The sequence below is a fragment of the Lepidochelys kempii genome, chromosome 4 (genome assembly GCF_965140265.1).
Source record: "Lepidochelys kempii isolate rLepKem1 chromosome 4, rLepKem1.hap2, whole genome shotgun sequence".
Classification (NCBI taxonomy): Eukaryota; Metazoa; Chordata; order Testudines; family Cheloniidae; genus Lepidochelys; species Lepidochelys kempii.
In genome coordinates, this window is record NC_133259.1 from 114,203,085 (window position 1) to 114,225,577 (window position 22,493).

Genomic DNA, 22,493 nt, shown 5'->3' on the forward strand with positions numbered 1-22,493 from the left:
ACAGCAGGCTATTGCTAATGGAGTCCTCCCCTCTACTCCTCCGGCCTTGCTAGTCCCACTTAGCTAATCTCATTGTTTTCTTCCAGTTTTTACCACATCAAACTCAAGTACCTCAAAAGACAGAAGAGCAGAAATACCTTTGCTAAGTTAAGCTTGTATTGTGAAATCTTAAACGTGACTCACCAGTTAGTTAAAACGCATCCTATAATCTTCAGTCTCAGTCCCAGTTCATGTAAAAAATGCTTAAAAGATTATGAGAAACCTGAATTTGGCACTGTTTAGACTCAAAGGTGTGGTACTATATTGAATAACACATCTCTAACGCTTATCAAGTCCAACCATTACAGGTTGTTTTTGTTTTTTACCTGAGTGGGAAAGCTAAAGTGCATTTTTATATATAATATGTAAACTTTCTTTTCAAATTTCTGTGATGTCTGTCTATAACATGTTAACTCTCCTGAAGCTTGGGTTGGCAGTCAGATTTCCTTTAAATATTAGTACCTATAACACTTGTGCCTTTACCCCCTTTGTCTGTTGTCCGTCACAGTGTTTATATCTAAGTATACACTGTTGGCTCTTTGGAAGAGGGACAAAGCTTCTCTTTTATTCTCAAATACCAGGCACACTAATGGTGTTGTATAAATAACCCATATAATTCTAAATCATTTAATATGTAAGTTTCTAGATTACAAAAGGTCCCTTTCGGTTCATATTCCTTTTCTAACATTTTCAAGATCATTTGAAAAAGGACTTCTTTCCTAAGACCACAACAAGGGCCATGTTCAAGATCTAAGTGCTTTCAGTGTAGACATAGGTACCCAATACTGCAAAAGCAAGATTAATATTAGTCTTTATTCAGGCTACTCATATTCACATACAGATTATTCATATTAGGAATAACCTGAATGAGCCATGGGATGACTGAGTTAGCAGACATGAGCCTTATCAATTCTCGCAGTCAAAGGAAGGCCTCCTTTTGAAAACAGAAAAGGAGTACTTGTGGCACCTTAGAGACTAACCAATTTATTTGAGCATAAGCTTTCGTGAGCTACACTCAGTGAGTTTTAGACTGGGCTTCCTGTGTGCTGAAGGCCTGATCTTGTGCCACTGAAGTCAATGAGACTGCTTCCATTGACGTCAACAAAAACAGAATCAGGGCTTTAGTGCATGGACCAGATCGTCTGCAGAATGACCACTTCATGGTTCTGGCCATGGAGGTACAATAGAGTATGAATGCTGCAGCCAGCTTTCCTGTTTCCAGCTGTGGCTTTTCAGACTTGTACCTAGTCCCAGGCCAAGACTTGGATTTCACTCTAAGTGTTTAAGGGTTCTTTCTGATTATTGTTATCTTTGGTATGTTGCCAAGTAACCAGGTTAATCTGGGTGAATGAAACAAGGTAAAATCTCTTGTGAGGTTGTGTAGCAGCCTGCACTTAGCATATCTGCTTGGTTTTTGTTTTACCTCTTCTTTTTGAGAGAGACTTCTGGTGCACATTTGGTCTTCATGGATCTGCTTGCCATGTAAGATAGAATGAATGTGAAACTGGAGGGAGATGAACTGAATGAAATGGATTTACTTTGCATAATGGGCCTTTTCACTGAGAGGAGTCATTTAAAATACTTTTGTGCATTTAGGAGTTTCATTTACCTCCAACAGGAAGAATTAAAATGAATATTTAAAAAGGAGAGTCAGTAAAACACGTTGGCTGATTTTCCCAAATGAGTCATTCTGAGGAATGAGGTGGAATCTCATACAGGTGCTAAGTGCTCATTTTCCTTATGAGGTGAGAGAAAGCACAAGGGTGGGAGGTGGGGCACAGGAACTGGAACACACAAGGATCCCAGTGAGTAGGGTGATCAGATGTCCCATTTTTAAAGAGATAGTCCTGTTTTTTGGGATTTTTTTCTTATATAGGCACCTATTACCACCTACCCCCTATCTCGTTTTTTCACAGTTGCTATCTGGTAACCCTAACAGTGAGAGAATGCTGGCGTAAAGTGGAGAAACTTTCACCCCTGGAGCATGTAAGGGTGAGTCTTAGCAAAAAAACATCATGACAATATGCAAGGTTACAACAGTGTTTGTGCAGCTCAGAGCATCAGGAGGTACAATGCTCAAACAGAGGATTGTTTGTTTTTCTTTGTTTCTTCCCTCTCTTATATTTGGAGACAGTTAGGAAGAAGGATTAAGAAATTCTCACCTTTTTAGTGTCCCTTTCACATTACAGGCTGGCAGACTCCCGAGCACCATCACCTCTTCCAATTGCACTTTGATATGAGTGTGAAAAGATCCATCTTGTGATGCTGTGGCATGGTCAGCAGAGAGCAGATAGTGGCCACTGTTTATTTGTGAGCTGTGAACGGGTGTGTTAATGCAACAGTACACCCTTTAGTCAGATAGAGCATTGCTCAGAGTCCACTCGATCTAGCCAGCTCCTCTTGCCTGAGCCTCTGTGATAGCGCCACTCTAGGCTATGAAGGGTGTTAGCGGCAGTCCTGGTGGGGGTGTACGGGTTTGCCCCTTCCATTTGGCGGGTTCAGCTAGTCCTGGTACTCATGAAGTCTGGAAACTGGTTTGCTTCTTAAGTTTCTGAGGGTCCACCAGGTGTAACCCAGGTCCACCCATTCCACTGGGTTCCAGCTCAGGACCCTAAAACCAGGCAGGTGGAATCAGGCCTTAGCAACTCCTTCTGCTGTGCCCTGAGCTCCTTCCCTAGGTTCTGTAGGCTTCTCCAGCCTGTATATTCAGTCATCCCTTTTCTGGGTGCTGTCCCTGGACAGCTTCTCACCAAACTGTTAGCAGGACTTTCCTTCTCCAGCCTGCCTGCTCCTCCGGCAGCCACCCTCTGCCTCTCAGCTCTTTTATTCTCCCAGATGCTTTGAGGCTGTCGATGAGTGCTGGCTGGTGGTTGCTGCATTAACCTCTGGGTTGCCAGGCCAATATGGTGTATATACACCCTATGACATCAGCCCATTTGGCTTTGGCTCTATTTTGTACAGCGCTGAGCACAGAATCACTAATATTAAGTTCAGGGCCATATCTTGTTTGCCTAACTCATGCTAGTAGTCCCAGTAATGTCAATGGAACTCTTATTCTCTTGTGCATAAAGCAACTGAAACGTGGGCCTCTGTCTGGCTACCACACCAGGATACTCATGTCTCTCACTTCCTCATCCCCACAAAAGCATGTGAGCTATAGAAGGGACTTGCACAGCCTTCCGTGGCTTCAAAGACAGATTTCTGAAAAAGCAGGACAACTTTTCAAATAGTTTTGGAAGCCTAGTTGATGTGCACAATCCTTTCCCTCCCTCTCTCATATATTCCCAGGATGGGTTTGCACATGCACATACCTAGGTATTAACCTAGCTTGTGTAACCCTTCTGCCTGTCAGAGTTGGCAGCAACAAGGGCTAATTGGGGATTGGTCCTGCTTTGAGCAGGGGGTTGGACTAGATGACCTCCTGAGGTCCCTTCCAACCCTGATATTCTATGATTCTATGGGTTCAGTATCTAGGGGTTCCATTCCAATAACACAATGCAAAACCGGCTTGAGCCCCCACCCAGTGACCTGGGACAAATATATACCACCCCCGCTGGGCACCTCCAAGAGGCAATACTTCCCCTCTCGCAAGCACATAGTCCGAGTGTAGCAAAAAGCCTTTTAATAACAGAGAGAAACAATGTGGCATTATGCAGGGGAACCACCACCAACAGGATTCATAACACAACCCATGAGCAAAAAACCCACCCCAAGCACATTGGGACGTGTCCTTTCCCTTTGGTTCTTGAGTCCAGCAACCCAAAATCACCCAATGTCCCAAAAGTCCAATGACCCAAAAGTCTCTGTCCCTGGTCAGGGCAGCCCCAGAGTTCAAAAGTTCATCTGCAGAGTTTTACCTCCCAACCTGGGTGGAGATGGGGAGGAAAGGGGTTAAGGAGCACCTTACATGGTCCAAAGCTGATGGCCCCACCTCTCCATGGGGCTCCGCTCTACCAGCCACCCCATGAGGTGTTCTAGGCATCCAACAAACTGCTCCGCTCTGCTCGCCATCCCGCAAATTGCTCTGCTCCACAAGCCGCTCTGCTCGCCATCCCGCAAACTGCTCCACCATATATCTTCAGGCTCCCCCACTACTTAACCCAACACTCAGTGATTTCAGCTCTTAGTAAGTTTAGCTTTTTTGTGACTTCAGCTTGTAGTAGGGAAGCCTCAGTGCTAGTGCACCATTAGCCCAAAGTGAATTCAGCTCAGCAGCCTGTAACTAGACTCCTAATAGAATCAAAATTAGCTCTGATATTCCAAAGTGGAGAGAGAAGGAAGTGCAATTAGCATGTAATGCCCTCACCGGGACCACCAAGTATTAATACCTATCCCCAGCCTCTCTCAATTCATAGAGTTTTGGAACCCATGTCCCTTACTTAGCGAGTGCTACTTAGTTGATGGTGAGTCCCTCCATCATAACAAAAGGCCAAATACAGCTCCACTGTCCTTGATTCCCATAATCAGGGTAATAACAATTCATTCTTCCTGCCCCAATAACAGAGACACTGGGGATCTCACAGCAGCCAAAGTGACCATTTGGGCAGCTATGGCCTCATTCTAGGCGGGGTGGGTGTGCCTATGCAAATGAGATCGGCCCCTGAAGTTCTTTTCCACAACTTGCCACACCTCACCACCAGATGTCAGGGTGGAGCTCATCCTGACTCTGCTTACATCTGCATACATCAGTGAGTGGGATCTATGCACCTAACTCCTGGGTCTGCACCATGGCTGTGTTCAGAACACTAGTCAAGAGTATGGAAGCAATGAAGCCAGGACTGAATTACTCATAAAGAAACTATTTCAATAGCACCATCAGGCTGGAGTATTCTATGCAACACAAGTTTTCCTCAAAAGTTGCAGCAGGATACTAAGTGATAGACATTACATCATCAGCACAAACTCTCATTGGCTGATCAATGATCTTGAAGACCAACATAGTTGCATAGCACTTTCTGAAAGATGGATTTTGTACATTAAGCCATCTTTCCAGGTATCTCAGAGACATTTGGGATTGAGCGGAAAAAACCTCCACTGTGGAAATTAGAAACTATCAGTCTGTTGCATAGGTGCACCACATAACCTACTTTCATTACCCTTGTCCTCTTTTCCCCCTTTTGTTTATCCCACTCATTGCTGTGTCTTGTTCTCAAAAGGGAATATGAACTCCTCTGGGCCGGGACTCTGTCTGTTCATCTGTGTTTAGACAGCACATAACACAGTGGGATTCAGTCCTGACTGGGGCCTCTAGGCACTACTGCAATGCAAATAATGAATACTAAAAATAATGAGGAATAGGGAAATTAGATGTGTCACCTATATTAAGGTTACTGGCACTGCTATTAAAGTCTCTGGGATCTAAGCCAGAAGAGCTGGTGTTGTAGGCAATTTACTCGGACTATTAAGAAAGGCATTGATGGATCTACTAAAGTGTGTTCTATATCCCAGAGCCTACTTCAAAAAGTGTAGACAGTCCTTCTGGCTGAATAGTGCTGCCTCAGTGGGAGGTGCAGGGAACTTGGAAGTCTAGGATCGAGTTGTAATGAAGTTCCTACACAGGAGAAAAAAAATATTCAAAAAAACTTCTGAAAGCCAGACAGCGAAGAGAACCTATTTTATTAGAAAAACCCATGTGATTGGAATTATAAAAGTCAAGGTTTCTCAGATGCTATTTACTCTTGAAGACTTATTCTGCTCTTGTCCTTATGAGGTAGGAACAATCAGAAATTTAAAAAAATCTTAGAATATAAAAATTAAATGGGACTTTTTTCTAATATGAGATTACTGAGAGTTTAAAATCTTGTTCATTTAAATATGAATTGAAGTTACTATCATCTACTACATCTGCCCTGAGTCCTCCAGCCAATTTTTTGCGGTTGTATAGTTTGATTTCTTTCTTGCTGTGAGGCAGACCCACAAACAGGGAAATCTGACCAGGCCGGTAGTGTCAATGTAATAAAATAAACAGACTTTTTTCCTCTTATCCTATTCAGTTCCAGTAATCATTCTGCCCCTACACTTTCTCATGCAGTAATTGTAGCAGTGGTTTGTAACACCGTTTATTTTTATTTAGAAGGGGAGTAGTTAAATAATATTGCTTATGGAGTTTTTGAGTTCTTTTCAACCCCTTTCCTGCCGATTGATTTTATTTTCAGCTTCCAAATATTTAATGAAGTATCTCTGGGAAATGACAAATGGCTCTGTTCATTCACATTCTATTTCTGCTCATGTTCTAAAGACTTAGGGCTACATCCTGCTCTGCCCCGTGAACGAGTGTGAAGGCAGTAGCCAGGATAAGACTCCTCTTGGTGGGTTGACGTATGTGCTGTACTGCACATTTAGCCTGTAGGCAGGAGCAGAGGGACGCCCTACTTAGTGATTATAGTTAGCTGGCTCACTGGACACACCTCCTTGTCCATAGGTAATATACTGATTGGAATTTAGTTTGCAGTTTGAGTCTTTCCTAATGCTGTCTTGAATGTTTTCTGTTCTGCTGCTTGGTTGGGTGTGAGAAGACAGGAAGAGACTCCCCACTTTCTCATTTCTCCCCTTATGTGCCAGAGGATTCAACTCGAACCCTGCAGCTGCCTCTCTACTCATCAATCTAAAAAAGGTTTGTTTTGTTTAAAGAAATACTATGATCCAGAGAGTTGTCTGTTCTATATTTACCTCCTAAAGTAAATGTTCTGTTATCAGTGTGATCTGTGAAGAGTCAACAAATTCTTTCTTCCATGGACATAGGGACAAATTAAGGGCATCTCTCAAAGAGAAATCACATGCTCTCTTTCTAATTGTGTCTGAAAATAGAATATTTTTATATAATAGCCATGTGCTCCTTGTTTAGAAGGAAAAAAAAACCCATCCACGGTGGAAAATGAGCTGAACCTTCCTTCCAAGCCCAAGTTTCTGTGTGTCTTTATAGTGTCATTGTGTATTGACTAATAAATTAAGTTAAGCTGTAAAGGGAGGATGGGAAGGATAAGATGGTTTCTATGGGCATTCAAGGGTATTAAAAGCCCTTAAGATATGTGCTACCAGGTGGCAAAAACTGATGGTGCCTGGATGTCTCTTCACCTGCTGTAGACAAAGGCTCAGATCCAGTGCTTTAACGGGCACTAGATCTCACTCTAAATCCATGTCAGGCTTCTGAAGATTAATTCAGTGGTACAGGCTAAGTAGTAGAATTTCTTCCCACTAAGCTGGAAGACAAGCAAATAAAGTAGAAGTCATCTGGTTTGTTGGAGGGATACATAGCATGCAATAATAAAAGAGATCCCAGAACTAATCCCTGTAAGATCTGATTCTCTGCTGACATGAGTGCTACCGATGGTTCAGTTAACTGTGGATTAAAATGTTTTGGGAAAGAAAAATCAGGAGAAGTATCAATGTAAACTTCAGCTGGTTTTAAAGGGAATGCATCAAATAGTTTAGGCCCTACATTAAGATTTCATGTAAAAATTAAAGTCTCACTTCTTTACAAACATATCGAGGATTCTTCTGAATCTTTAAATGGAAAGGAAGACAAATAAACTATAACCACTACAGCCTCTCTATAGTGCATAAAAACAAATAGCTTAAATGATGCAAAGTAAGCTGGACTTCCATACATCATTTCTTTTAAATAATCTATGGCATTCATCTGTCTAGAATAAGAGTTTCTTCTAGAGATATAACTTCTGTTTTCAAAGTGTGGACTTCCTGGGGTTTAGCAATCCTTCTTTCTAGAGGTGGTATCTTAGGGCTTTACTATTTGTCTATGGTAATGCTAACTGCCACAATTAGATGTGGAATCAAGTACGCTGGCTGTGGAATCAAGTACGTTTCTAGTTTCGTTTTCATTGGATTCCCAGGTGGTTACTTGGAGACAGTTTGACTTGTTGCCCTTTTATTTCAGAACATTACATAGCAGTTTAATTCCAACGTTACTTCAGGGGCATTTCCACCGAATATATAAAACACAAAATCGCTAAGTTAAAAGAACATTAAGATTGCACAGTAGAGCAATCAAAAGTTAGGGAACCTCTGCCACTTGAGTTAATAGAATAATAAATAGCAGTAGCATCTTCATTGTGGACCAGAACTAGATGTGAATGAAACACTTTGCCAGTGGGGTTCATAGATATTTGCTGACAGCAGAGGAATGGCAAGACTCAAGAATCTTCGGTTCCATTGCAGGCTCTGGAGGGGAGTGTGGTTTAGTAGACAGACCTTCCAACTCTCCATCCAATTTCAGTGTACTTCCCTGCCCCTTCCCCAGTCAACTGGCTCCCAGTCTCCCACAACCACCCACAGCTTTGTGTCCCAGTCTTCTTGCCCAAACAGTCCTATTTTCCCCTGATTCTAAGTTCTAGTATTCTTGCCCAACCAGTCTCATTCAGTTTCTCTCCACTGCACCCTCCAGTTTCAGTCTCACCAGACTGTTTGTCCCAGTATACTCCTTTTCTCCTCCTGGGTTCAGATTTTGTCATCCTTGCATTTGAATCAGACAGCTTGCCCCTCCATGCTGCCTGGGTGCTGTGGGGGTGGGGGGAGGAGGATGGTGGGGAGGGTCATTGAGAGCACAGGAAAGACAAGCACCCTGCTCTAAGTTCCAGTGCCCCAGTCCCAACCTGGCCCAGCAACTATTACAGGTGAAGTCCTGCTATGCCCCCTTTAGTTCTGGGCTGGAGCACGTTCAGTTGCTTTGTTGGAATAGCACATGTGCAATCTGATCAACACTAGTAATTCTTTAGCCTCATTCTCAGACATGGCTGAGCTGTTTAGGGTGAAATTCAACAGTTTAAGGCAGACACCACCAAAAATTTTAGCCCCAGTGACCAGAGTTTGGCAAAGTTAACAGGGCCTTATAACAGTAAGTATTGTGAAACTTTTTATAGCCCTACCAGTCTCACCTATTAGAAACTACCAGAGGTCCTCCAATATAGAGCCAATGTGGAGTTGCCTATTGTATTTAGCTGTTGTGGTTAACATTTCACTGTTTCTCTATGCAAAAATGTATTCAATAACACCTTAGAATTTTAAAAGTTGCTTTTATTATAGTAATGCAAGTAGAAAAAGAGCACGCTATTTTTAAAAACCATTAAACTAGAACTGACCACGGGATGAGAATTCCATCTCATGGCAACTTCTGAGGTTTGAGAAGTTGCACTGGCACAAAAGCAAAACCCTTTGAACACTTTAAAAAAATATTTGAATTGTGTCAGGGAAGGAGAGTGGGGTGGTGTGTGTGTCACTCCATAGTCTGAGGGTTACAGTACTGGGATGAGACCCACACCCCAGGCCAATACCCTAATCATCTAGCTATTTTGTTTTTTCCTCTGTCCCAGACCCAAAAACGTTCCTAACAAAAGTTTAGTGGAAAGAAATATGTCTCCACAAAATGTTTTGTCTTTGATCAAACAGCATATTTTGGCAAAAATATTCCAACCAGTTCTATGTTAAATCACTGAAAATAGTAGTAGTATTAGTATTGTTCTTCCCAGTGTCAGTTTCTCTTCCCTCTGTTATTCTGAAAACAATCCCACACATGAGATGGGAGCTGTATGTCATCTTCCCCAGCCTTAGGTGATTTCCAGCATCTGGTACATACTTCTTACTTCTGCTACCAGACTTACCTCCCTACTAACCATCTGATGTAACTCACCTCTCCGTTGCTGGTTCCCACTTCAGACTAGTTGGGAACTATCATACGGGTTAGGAAAATCACGTTGGGAGAGCAACTCAAGGAAAAAACGTCTTTGCCCATAGGGTGAGGTAGAATAATTCCACCAAGACACCGTTGGTGATCTACCCTACTTTAATGGCAAAAATCCTTTCCTTTTCCCTGGCACAGTGCCCTTTCACTAATCCTGGAGTTACACTAGGGTGTAACTATGTGGTTTTTGGCTAGTACCAAATTTAGACTGGGAAGATGTTGTTCTATTTGGTCATAATGATAATCAGTAGGAATCAAAAATACTGGAGATCTGTTTAACCAGGGAGTTTTCAAAACATCTTATAAAATTGCAAGACTATATCCAACTGCACCATGCAGACAGAGGGAGTAATCTGCCAGTGAGAAAAACAATGTCTATGGGTAAAATAGCATTTTACCATTATTAGTTGTTTTCTTAATATCCAAGATAAGAAAGGTTCTTTTTGTGGTCTCTATAGTTAAAAGTATAGTCAGCACAGCTAGGCCTTATTAAATGACCTTAAGAGGAGTGGAGAAAATATTTTCAGGAACACACTGAGAATGGTAAATTGAGAGAGGATACTGTTGACTTTTCAGTGCATTGCTAAAAAAGATAAATAAATAAATAAGCCCCCCAAGGATTCAATTTCTATCATTTGAAGTTATTCCAATCTTTTAAACTCCAAACTGTTTTAAAAAGGACTGTTAATTGTGACTCTTACTGGAACTCTTGTGCAAATGAAGAGGACATTATTACACGTGTTATGATCTTGCCAGAAGTTCAGAATGTTTGGCAGCATGTGGAAGAGGACTGGTATCAGTTCTGTATTCAGACATAAAACTTGTTGAAACAGATTTCACACTGCAAATGGAAAAGCCTTGCATCAGTGCTTGTGGGACAAATGCCTCATTAAATGTTTCATCTGTTTAATTATCTGTATTTCAAAACACTTTTCACAAATAAACCTTTTTATGAGATAATATGCATCAGATGTGGGAGAGAGGACAGATCTGAAGACTAAGGAAATATAGTTGTGATCTTTCCTTAATGTAGTCATGTAAGAAAGATATCAGTTTGTGTGTTTATGGAGTGTTCTTTGAGTTCTAATACTCTAATCCCTGATCTGGGCTGTGTGCAGTCTCAAGAAGCTGTAATTTTCTTCCTTATGTGTTCTGTTCACCACTTTATTTTATATCCCACACACAAACAAAAGAGAGCTAGGAAATAAATTTGATCGTATATCCCTGCTCCGATAAATACTTAATCCTTTATACAAAGAGAAACAGCACCATCTGAGAGTGAAAGAGGCCTACCACAAGAGCCAGTAGCCTCTGATGTGGGAGGCCCAGGTTCGACACCCTACTCTGAATTGAGGAGCGCTGATGCAGAATGCGGGGTGGGGACTTACAAATTGTGAAAGCTTTCATGGGACAACGAAAACCATTTGCTGATCAGTTCTATTGCAACCTCAACACCTTGCACTCCATGTGCAAGGCATAGTTCTTTGACCTTGCCTTTGCTGAGAAAGAAAAGATCACTGTAGTCAGACAACCAAAAAAACCAAAACACTACTGTGCACACACTATTTTTAACTGGGGAGAGGATGAGAAAAAATGAACCACACATGTGACATATTAGTCAAATCCCCATATGCTCTACTGGAAGGTGTTCAGATATTCTATTGATGGGAGAAGTATAAAAACCTGTACAGGTCAGCACATAGTATTTATATTTGTTTTGTAGGCTTAATATCAGTTTATCTGTAGCTGGGATATGCCAAATCTTATGGCTTCAACCACCATCCATCAGCAGCAGAGATATGTTCTGTGTTTTCATTATTAAATTTTGAAGCAGAAATTGTGTTATATGTTCCTATGTATACTGGGATAACACTGTACAGTAGAACCTCAGCGTTACGAACACCAGAGTTATAAACTGACTGGTCAACCACACACCTTATTTGGAACTGGGAGTAGGCAACCAGACAGCAGCAGACAAAAAAACAAAACAAAACAAAAAAACAACCAACAAAGAAAACAGTACTGTGTTAAATGTAAACTACTAAGAAAAATAAAGGGAAAGTTTAAAAAACTGATAAGGTAAGGAAACTGTTTCTGTGTTTGTTTCATTTAAATTAAGATTATTAAAAGCAGCATTTTTCTTCTGCACAGTAAAGTTAGAAAGCTGTATTAAGTCAGTGTTCAGCTGTAAACTTTTGAAAGAACCATAATGTCCTGTTCAGAGTTATGAACATTTCAGGGTTACGAACAACCTCCCATCCTGAGGTGTTCATAACTCTGAGGTTCTACTGTACAATCTAAATTTCCCAATAACCCCCAGAATTTACCCATGTTACTGTAATTGACCTTCAGCCTATTGTTGTATGATACTTTCACCAGCTTTATGATGTAATCTTGTTTTTTTTTTTTAAACTAACTGAAGTATTTCTGTGTGAATTTTCTTCTTAAGACTAAGGCCCTGAATCAGCCAAGCATTTAAACAAATGCTTAACATTTGACTTAAGCATGTGCAAATGTTAAGCATATACTAAAGTTCTTTATTAAATCAGAGCCTTAAAGCTGATTCCTGCATGTCCTTGAACATCTCCTGATATGCTGAGCATCCTCAACTTTCACTGAAGCCAGTGGAAGATGAGGGCACTTAGACCAATGCAGATTTAGGCTCTATTAGCATTGCCTTCAATCAGACAGTGGCCAACGTGCCTCAATCATTATAATTCATGAGTCTGAGGTCTATCTTTAACCAATTACTTGCTATTTCAAAGTATGCAATACTTTCATGATATGGACAATCAGGACTGATTAACCTATGAGACTTTGAGTCCATTATCTCTCCAGATTAGAGGCTACTCAGTTAATCTGTTTCCCACCCAAACCCTAGAGATTGTTTTGCCTTTTCTTTCAAGATGCTGGCATCTTAGTACTCTCAGGTACAACTAGTTCTCTGCCCCTTCCCTTGAACTAAGTGAAAAATGAATTAAAGTTGCATTCTTCACAGTGACATGAGATTTACAATTAGATATAATCAAGTTATGGTCATGTGCAATGGGTGAAGTCTCCAATAAAGCTTGTAACAAGATAAACAGACTGGTGCAGTTTGTCATATAGCTAGAACAGAGATGCCTTTTAACAGAAAAATCCTGTCATAATGGCTGCATTGTGTCAGTTACATGTTAAAGAACGTCAAAATTTTGCTGATTTTAATTCATTGTAATATATCATTATACTTCCATTATAGTATATCAGTGGTTTCATCGTTTTGGCTTATTAACTTATACTACTAAATCACTGCAGATTTTCAGGCTTTAAATAAATCAGATATTATGGTCAATTGCGTGAGTGGGCACAGAATTAAATGCAGATATTCTGGTTATATTTTACACCTGTGCTGGGGATGCATTGAAACAGCAGCAGCCTCCAGTGTGCCTATCAAGGAGAAGGAAATTTGGGGGGTCTCATATCCCCCCCTCAACAAAAAGTGACTGATAATTCTCCAACTTCTTGTTAACTCAGACAATCCAGCCCCAAGCTCCATCCCAACCTGGTGGCACATGGGGGACTGGGCATCCCAACTGTATTGTCCCCTCTCATGGGTCTTGCTTTGAACGCTTGCTAAATTGATTGATGATAGTTCAGGCAGGAGGGATGCCTGCAAGCTCTGCAACAGGCTAGGGAGCCACAGGACGGAAAGCAGGAGGAAGTTGCTAGTGTATGTTGTCTACACACATATCAGGTTTCAGGAGGTGGAAGGCGTGGGGTAGTCATGTGCCCCCACAGAACCTTTCAATTGTGTCCCCTCACTATCCACCTGTGTCGCCTCTGCATAAAGACAAGCATTAACATTTTGTAGGGTGCATCAAAGAGTTTTATGGGACTACGAAAGCTCATGCTCAAATAAATTGGTTAGACTCTAAGGTGCCACAAGTACTCCTTTTCTTTTTGCGAATACAGACTAACACGGCTGTTACTCTGAAACCTATCTCAAAGGTGTCTGTCATAAATATAAAGGGAAGAGTAAACACCTTTAAAATCCCTCCTGGTCAGAGGAAAAACCCTTTCACCTGCAAAGGGTTAAGAAGCTAGGATAACCTTGCTGGCATCTGACCAAAATGACCAATGAGGAGACAAGATACTTTCAAAAGCTGGAGGTGGGGGGGAGAAACAAAGGCTCTCTTTCTGGCTGTGTGATGCTTTTGCCGGGGACAGAACAGGAATGGAGTCTTAGAACTTAGTAAGTAATCTAGCTAGAGATGCGTTAGATTCCGTTTTCTTTAAATGGCTGAGAAAATAAGCTGTGCTGAATGGAATGTATATTCCTGTTTTTGTGTGTTTTTGTAACTTAAGGTTTTGCCTAGAGGGATTCTCTATGTTTTGAATCTAATTACCATGTAAGGTATTTACCATCCTGATTTTACAGAGGTGATTCTTTTTTACTTTTTCTTCTATTAAAATTTTCTTTTAAGAATCTGGATTGCTTTTTCATTGTTCTTAAGATCCAAGGGTTTGGGTATGTGTTTACCTACGCAAATTGGTGAAGATTTTTATCAAACCTTCCCCAGGAAAGGGGGTGTAAGATTTGGGAGGATTTTTGGAGGGAAAGATGTTCCCAAACGGGCTCTTTCCCGGTTATATATCTGTTAGACGTTTGGTGGTGGCAGCGATAAAGTACAAGGACAAAAGGTAAAATAGTTTGTACCTTGGGGAAGTTTTAACCTAAGCTGGTAAAAATAAGCTTAGGAGGTGTTCATGCAGGTCCCCACATCTGTACCCTAGAGTTCACAGTGGGGAAGGAACCTTGACAGTGCCATACAACTCTTTAGAAAGCATGTCATTTTGACTGTACACTCTACCACGATGTAGATATTCTCAAAGGCCTTTAACATTGGGAGAAACAGATTTTTTCCCCTTAAACAATTTGGCTAGGTTTGTGTGACATATGTGGCTTGTAAATGCCAGATAGAAAGAATGTCAGTCTCTAGAGTGGTCATTCTCCCCAGCAGAGTCAGCTTCCTCTCCTCTCCAACGTTAGGGGGTCAAGCAGTGCTCTCCATGCCTCTTCCGTCCTTAGCACCTTTGCTGAGACTAATTCTTTCAAGCAGACAAACATAAACATTGTTCACAAGTTTTCCAAGACTGAAGATTTGCTTTGGATGCCAAATGATTCCCCCCCCCCCCCGCCCCTGGTCTTATCAGTCAGATGTATTGTTAGTCCTCATTCCCCTACCCCCACCTATGCTCAGCCAGAGGCTCCCATTAAAGCTAAGATGCAGCCAACGTAGTAGGCAACTGGGAATACTTGGTTATCTGGACAAAGAGGAGATGGGAGGCAGTTTGTGTGGTGGTAGGGGAGAGGAGAAAGTAAGATATTCCTTCCCCTCCCAAACAGCCAACTTCCAAAGGATGGTTTTTCAAATAAATGGGGGATCTGGGGCTGTCAGAGGGTCTTATGTGGATCTAGAAGGTCTGTAAAAAAAAGTTTCTGCTTTTATAGTCTTAAATAAGAATGCACACCTGAAACTGCCTGGCAGCTGAGTGGGGAAGGGCAGGTGGCTTATTAGGAAACCTGTCTCCAGCAAAAATCTTCATGTTTTCGTGGGACCAAATGCACCCTTGTAGTCACACTAGACATCATTGTAATAATCTTTGTACAAAATATTCCTTGTGAGGTATCATTTGAAAAACAACTTGCTGGTCAATATCAAGATGTATGTAGCAACGTTATGTGTAAAGTTATTAAATGTCCCCGTATGGTATTAGCACATGTCCCCTCCCCCCCCCCCCAAAAAAAAAATCACAAGCCCTCCCTAGGGAAAAGTTGTTGAACAGGTCTATCCTAAACAAAGGACTGTGGCTGTACATTTCAATTTACATGTAAATTGTAAACAGGGTCCTCAGACACAGGGCCGTCCTTACCAATACGCAAAGCACGCAGCTGCACAGGGCACCAGGAAATTTTGCATACTGCTCTGGCCCCTGCTCCCGCTCTTCCCCAGGCCCCCGCCCCTGCTCTGCCCTGCCCCTTCCCTGCCCCAGCCCCGCCCTCACTCCCCTGAAGATTGCACACAGGCCCAACCTTGCACTCACTGCGTGATAAGTGGAGCAACCTGGCCCCAGCCTGCTCCGCTTCCTGGCTCCCAGCTGCGCCACCGGCAAGTGCTGGGGGATAGTTCCCCCCTCCCCCCAAGCCTGGCAGCCAGCGGAGCAGAGCAGCCTGGGGCTCCAGGCCTCCGCAGGCAGGAGAAAGGGGAGCTGGCCCCAGGCCTCTGTGGGGGTGCTGTGTGGGGCCTCAGGACTCTGGGGGGGGCTGGCCCCAGGCCTCTGTTGGGAACAGGGGGGCCTGGACACTTCCTGAGGGAAGTGGAAAGACCCAGCCCCAGGCTGCTCTGCTCCCCTGGCTTTCAGGCTTGGGGGGAGGGGGGAACCGCCCCTCAGCACTCGCCAGTGACGCAGCTGGGAGTCAGGGGAGGGGAGCAGGCTGGGGCTGGGTCACTCCACTTCCTGCAGGAAGTGGCCAGCCCCCCACCCATGGAGGCCTGGGATGGGGCCCCACACAGCACCCCCGCTCCCGGAGGCCTGGGGCCCCACACAGCCCCTCCGCAGTGGGGCTGCATAGGGCACCAAAATAGCTAGGGACGGCCCTGCTCAGATAGCAAGAGGGCGAAGACAGAGAAGGAAAATCTGCATTTCAGCAAACAGACGTGAGAAGAAACAGCATGTAACCTCTTTCACCACCAGACACCATGTCACCGTCTTTACTATGTACTGCAGTAACCCTATGGAAAATGCATTTCAAAGGGTGACTGAACTATAAAAGGGAAGGGCAAGAACACCCCAAGTGAACACCTCGACCCATCTCTTTTTCCTTTACTTAAGACAAAAACAACAAAAACAAACAGCCTTTGGACATTGGAAACAAATCCTGACCTGAAACTTGGTCAACAATGTAGCTGGGAACTGTTGGTAAGAATTTCACCTTGAACCAAATCTAGTTTATTAAATTTATGAAGCATTTTATCTTTTTCCTCTTGTAACCATTTACAACTAACTACAAAGAGATTTTAAGTGAGTACAAGTAGAAGCCATTAAACAAAATTATTTTATTCTTTAATTAAAACTAGTCCAGGGTTGTGAATTGTTTGGGTAACTCTATTTAAAAGTAGCAGAGTGTTGTATATTGATCCCCTTAAAGGGGCAACAGGTCTAACATATCTGGACCATCCAGAAGAGGACTGGACAGTGCAGGACGCATGTTTTGAGGGAAAATGTGGGACTGGAAGTGTGTTGGGTCACCCTGCAAGTGGTAACCAAGGTGGTAGAAGCCAGAGTGACTGATGTGTGACTGGCAGGCAACAGTTATACATGGACCCTCCTGGTGTTACCTGCATGCTAGAAGGCTGTTTGTGAGTAGCCCAGGTGTGAGCTAGAGCAGCCAAGCATTGTCAGGCACCCGAGTTTGCAGAGAGTCTCTCACTGGTCTGGACAGCACCCTAGAATGCCATAGCTGGTGACTGCAAAATAAGCACCAAACAGCTGTACAAGAGGCACTCTTGTGTACTGGCGAGGTGTCCTGCACTGCTGCTTGCACTGAACACCCTCTTCTATGTTCCTCTTGTTGTTTAATATTTGTACTAGCAGACTGCCTCGAAGCCCCAGTCATGGACCAAGCCCCCACTGCAAACCAAACCTGGGACATCTTTGAATACAGACTTTTTAACAATATGCTAAGCATCTAGGTGTGAATGTAATGGAAACTAAATACAAGTGACGCTACAATGGGGCCCTGATCCCTGACTGAGGTCTCTAGGTGCTACTCTAATACAAATAGTAACTAGCTTTATGGAGCCATTTCATCTTGGTGGGTTGGCCCTGAACTGGTGAACATGATCTTTCTAGGTAATGATCATCTCCATCTCATGATCATGTCCTTTACAGCTTCAGGATGTGGTCATGTCAGGGTGACACTGACATTTAAAGAGCAGTAGGACCAGTGCACCTGTGACTCATCTGGCCAAAGAATTGGGCTTAAAAGAGGGCACCTGGGCCCTAGAGGAGGTGGGACTCAGTGCAGGAGAGACTTCATGAGTTGGGGAAAACGTATGAGGTGAGAGCTGCCAGAGCCAGGAGATTGACAGCGGTTCCTGAGAGAAGGCTGAAGTCTGACAGCAGCAAGAAGAGTTTGCTGGCCGCCATCCCCAAGTCAGAGGGCCAGGGCCAGAGAGCTGAAGGCCAGGGAACAGCAGAGGGAGGTGTGTGCTGGCTCTAAGCTGGAGAGCTCGTGCATAGGGCTGGAGAGGGCTGAAGGCAGGGGAGCAGTGAAGGGAAGAAGCTGATGTCTCTACACTGGAGAGCTGGACCCAGGTTGTGATAGGACTTAGGGGCATGAAAGATGCTGATGTCGGTGCCTGCTGGGAAAAGTGGGGTTTTAAGAACTACAAGTGGGAAATGGGCTATGTTTCGGACTCCTGTTACACTCAGTGATTTCTGCCTCTTGGCATTGTTCAAAGATAAACTTTCTATTCATCACACCCATGTGTGAACATATTATCTACTCATTCCTTGATTTCAAGGGAATTTACTTCTCCTTTTTGACATTCCTCTTTCATGTTGTTTTTGGCTAAAAATGAAGAAGCGTCCTGTTGCACAATCACATCTGGGATTTACATGGACAGAAATTAAGTGTCAGCTAGCCTCTGTTCAAAAGGGTAAGAATCATGTAAAGCTATCATCAGAGTTGTCAATACATTTGTCTCGCAGTAGTACCCCCAGCAGAGTGAGTCCCGGAAAATTCAGTTCCCTTTGCAGTGGCTAGTGTGGCAAAGCAGCTCTCTCATTCCTGACGATACCTGCCTGCTTAGTTAGTAAATGGGAGTTAGGATGGCACTGTCAGATTTATTTAGGACCTGAACCACCACCTGAACTTGGGTTTGCAGAGCAGAAAACGGGCAAACATATTAATCTAGTGAATTATTTATCTACCTTCTAAACTTGTTGTTTCGGAAGCATATATGGGGCACCAGACTAAGCTGGGAGACTTGGGCTCTGTTCTTGGTATTGCCATGGACTTACTGTATGGCCTTGAACATGTCTCTGAACCTCAGTTTCCCCATCAGTAAAATAGGGATATTATTGAGAACTCCCCTTTCGAAAGCGCTTTGAGATCTATTGAACAAAAGTGTCAGATAAGGCCCTTATTGTGCAACTGGCCCTTTGCAGGTAGTTCTCTGGGGAATCCCATTGCAATCAGCAGGAATCTACATGGAGCTACTGCAAGATTGAAGTCTGAGTGTTTTTCCTTGTCATTAACACTGTATTGATAGTGCTTAAGAGACTTCAGAATATTTTGTAAGACTAATTAGACTGTCTGAAAGATATTAAGAAAAGTAAACTTTAGTCGACTGGCTAATTATAGACAGGAGGCTAATAACTTTTACAAGCAGTTGTTTCACTGAGTCACTCTTGAATGAGGCACAGGGCTCTCCATTCAAAAGATCAGCATTTGCTAATGGAAACCACAGTTATTTCCTGTTCTACATATAAGCTACTAGGTTAAATACTACTGTGCAGTAATTGGTGTTGAATATGGACTTACAAAGGAAGCCACCGACTCACCTGTGTTTTGGAAATGGGTTGTGCTATGAAGAATAAAAAGTCATCAGGAAGTTAGAAGTTGCCGCACTTAAGGCACTATGCAATCTTACTTCCTGTTTCTTACTGAAAACTGGAATTAGATGGGTCCCAGCAGCAGTTGTGTGGCTAATTAGATGCTATAATGCAGGCAGTAAGTAGTTCACCAGAATTCATATTAGCTACACATAATTGGTTACGCTAAACCCAACCTCATTCCTCCATGAAAATAACAGTTGGTACCTCTAGTGGAAGGCATGGCTGAACACATCCTCACCTAGTCAAGGAGCTGACTGAACCATTAGCAATTATCTTCAAAAACTCATGGAAGACAGGAGAGATTCCAGAGGACTAGCAGAGGGCAAATATAGGGCCAATCTGTAAAAAGACAAAGTCCTGGGGTGCACTCACCACAAGTGGCACATCCTCCTAGTCACTCTGGTCACTTCTGGGTGCTGCACCCTTCTCTGGCAGTCTCTCCGCCCATCATCTTCTCTCACCCTGTGGCCTCTCTCACTCCAGGAGCTGCAGCTTCCTGTTCATGACTTGGCCCTCCAACCAAGTCACTATAGTCCTCTCCTTCTGAGGTATACTGTCCAAAGGAACTCCAGGCAGATGGGAGATCCACATCTTTGAAGACTCATTGTCTTTTTCTAATGGCCCATTAAGGCTGATTGCTTAATGTCTGGTGGGCATTTCCCAAGTATACATACAGATGTAATTGTTACATAGTCAATATTCCTAACTTTATATACAGAAATGATACATGCATACAAAGTGTATAATCACATTCAGTAAATTATAATCTTTCCCATGATACCTTACATGAACCATCTTGCATAAAATATAAAAAATACAGTGTGAAGTTATAAGATTCCTCTCTATGGGGGTGTTAACACATGTTCCAAACCCCACAACTCTACCCAAACAGAAGCTGGCACATATATCTGTCCTAAACAAAGGAACATGTGCTCTGCTTAGTTTGCATTTAAGCATTAAACAGAGTCAGCAATCAGGAGGGGTAGACAAAAGAAGTTCAAACAGGTGAAAAAACCAGCAGGCTCTTTGGCTGCTGCTTCCCAGCTGGAAATGTTTTTCAGGAGGAGAACTGAAAATATAAAAAGGAGGGACAACAACCCCAAGGCACCCATCTCTCTCTCCTTGCCTATCATATTCACTTCACCAGAAGAGACAAAGGCTGGTAAGAGCCAAGGTGTGTCTGGCTAACTACAGCAGACAGACACAGAGCTGGGAGTGACTTACATGCTGGAGGCTGTTTGTGAGTAGTCCAGGTTGGAAACTGCAGCAGCAAAGCATTATAAAGGGCATCCTAGGTTACAGGGTGGGGGTGACACAGCTACTCACTAGTCTGGATTGTATGGTATGTCACAGAAAAAAGCTCACCTACTACATTTTGAGCCTTACAGCTCTGAGCTTAATTGAATGGTTTTATATAACCCTTCAGACTTGCTTGAGCCAATCCTGCCAGCAAAAATTTACTGGTGGAATATGGCAGGACTGCTGCAGGGACATATTGACTTCAGGCCAATAAGGTTGGGTAATATCATCCAATGGCCCATCCTAGCAACATTATTTTTCTATTCTGAGAGTTAGTGCCAATCCCTATAGTATTCAAGAGCTGAATTCATCTGGAACAGGCTAATTACATTGACACTCGGCTAATTATTTGTGGTTCTTTACTACTTCTGTTGCTTCTGATGAATAGAGAAAGATAACTACAAGATACTGCTGCTCCCCTGTCTCTTGCTGGGGCCATAGATGAGGAACTCAAATTGGGTCCCAGGAAGTGGGCGGGCGCAAGCTGAGGGGTCAAATCCAGGAAGTAATTGGGAAATTAGAAGTATAGGAAATGATAACAAGATGTGTGAAATATTTGGAACATCTTTTTTTAAAAAAAAATCTAACTGCATTTCTGGGAAAACAATAATTAACAGATTTTAACTTTAATACTCTTTGAGGTGCAAAAATATGCACTTTATTCATTAGCCTGTACTGTAGAAATCTAAGGAAGTCTTGTATCTTTCCTTTCACTCAATCAAAATCCACTAAGAATGACTAATCATTCAGTGTAAAAGCTTTAAGCTGAAACTAAAGTCTGTATTTTTAGTTCATTCAAAATTTCAGGGAAATCAACCTTAATTCACTCTGGATTCTGCTTCTTCCAGAACTGAGAAGAACAAATATTTGTACTGCATGCTTAACTTTACATTCACCCATAAATAAAGCAGTATATAAATATAAAAGTAAACCATTTTAAAAGTAAACAATTGCCAACCATTACCACATGCATCTCCTACTCTAAATGCAGGGAAGTATTTTGCTCATCTCCGATACCAGAGATTGATGGCCAATACTGAGTTCTAAATGTGAACAACGAATAGTGTTAACACTTGGCATTGGATTCTTCCATTGGCTTTCGCTCTGTATAATAGAGGGCCAAATTCTACTCTCAAAATTCCCTGCTCCTCCACAGACTTCCCATGTGACCTTTGGTAAGTCTGAGCCTCTGTGCCTTGTTCCTCTTTTATAAAATGGGAATAATGAGACTTCCCTTCCCCAGAGAGGTGTAGGAAAGATTAATATATTAAAGACTGTGAATTGGAGATCTATTGATAAAAAGCTCTATTAGAGCGAGGTATTTTTAAGTTATTTACACTGGAGACTCAATTGGGTTGCTCAGATATAACAGAAAATGTAATTTGCCCCAGGTGTCTTTCCTTCCTTCCTTGCTATTCTGGACTCCTGGGGGTCCTTTTTTAATTCTACACTGCTACTGGATGCTCAAATAATTACAGCTGCAAAAAACAAAACCCAAAACATCCTGCTTTTCCCTCTGTAATTGGCTATAGGATGCAGCCCCATTCTATCAAATGAAAACCTGGCCACAATGATCTATGCCTTCATGTTCTGGGTTACAGCAATTTGCTATGCCTATGTAGCAGTTCACAGACCTTTTTAGAAGCTTCAGTTAGTTCAGAATACAGCCTGAATTCTCAACATCATCAGCTTCAAGAACATCACTCCAATAGTCTACTCTGCACAGTGGCTCCCCATAGATTAGCAGGTCAAGTTGTAAGTCTTAGTCAGAGGCCCAAGCCCTTCCACTGGACTGCAC

The 22,493-nt window shown here is 42.6% G+C and overlaps 1 protein-coding gene across 1 annotated transcript in view; it reads left to right on the top strand.

Moving 5' to 3' along the window:
• Positions 1-6,489: 6,489 nt before the first annotated feature.
• The window catches only part of SLC2A9 (solute carrier family 2 member 9), a 207,451-nt gene continuing 191,447 nt past the window's right edge, over positions 6,490-22,493 (top strand). The window contains exon 1 of the mRNA XM_073342503.1: positions 6,490-6,652. The gene's annotated coding sequence lies outside the window, so the exon portion shown is untranslated. The remainder of the gene's footprint in view (positions 6,653-22,493) is intronic.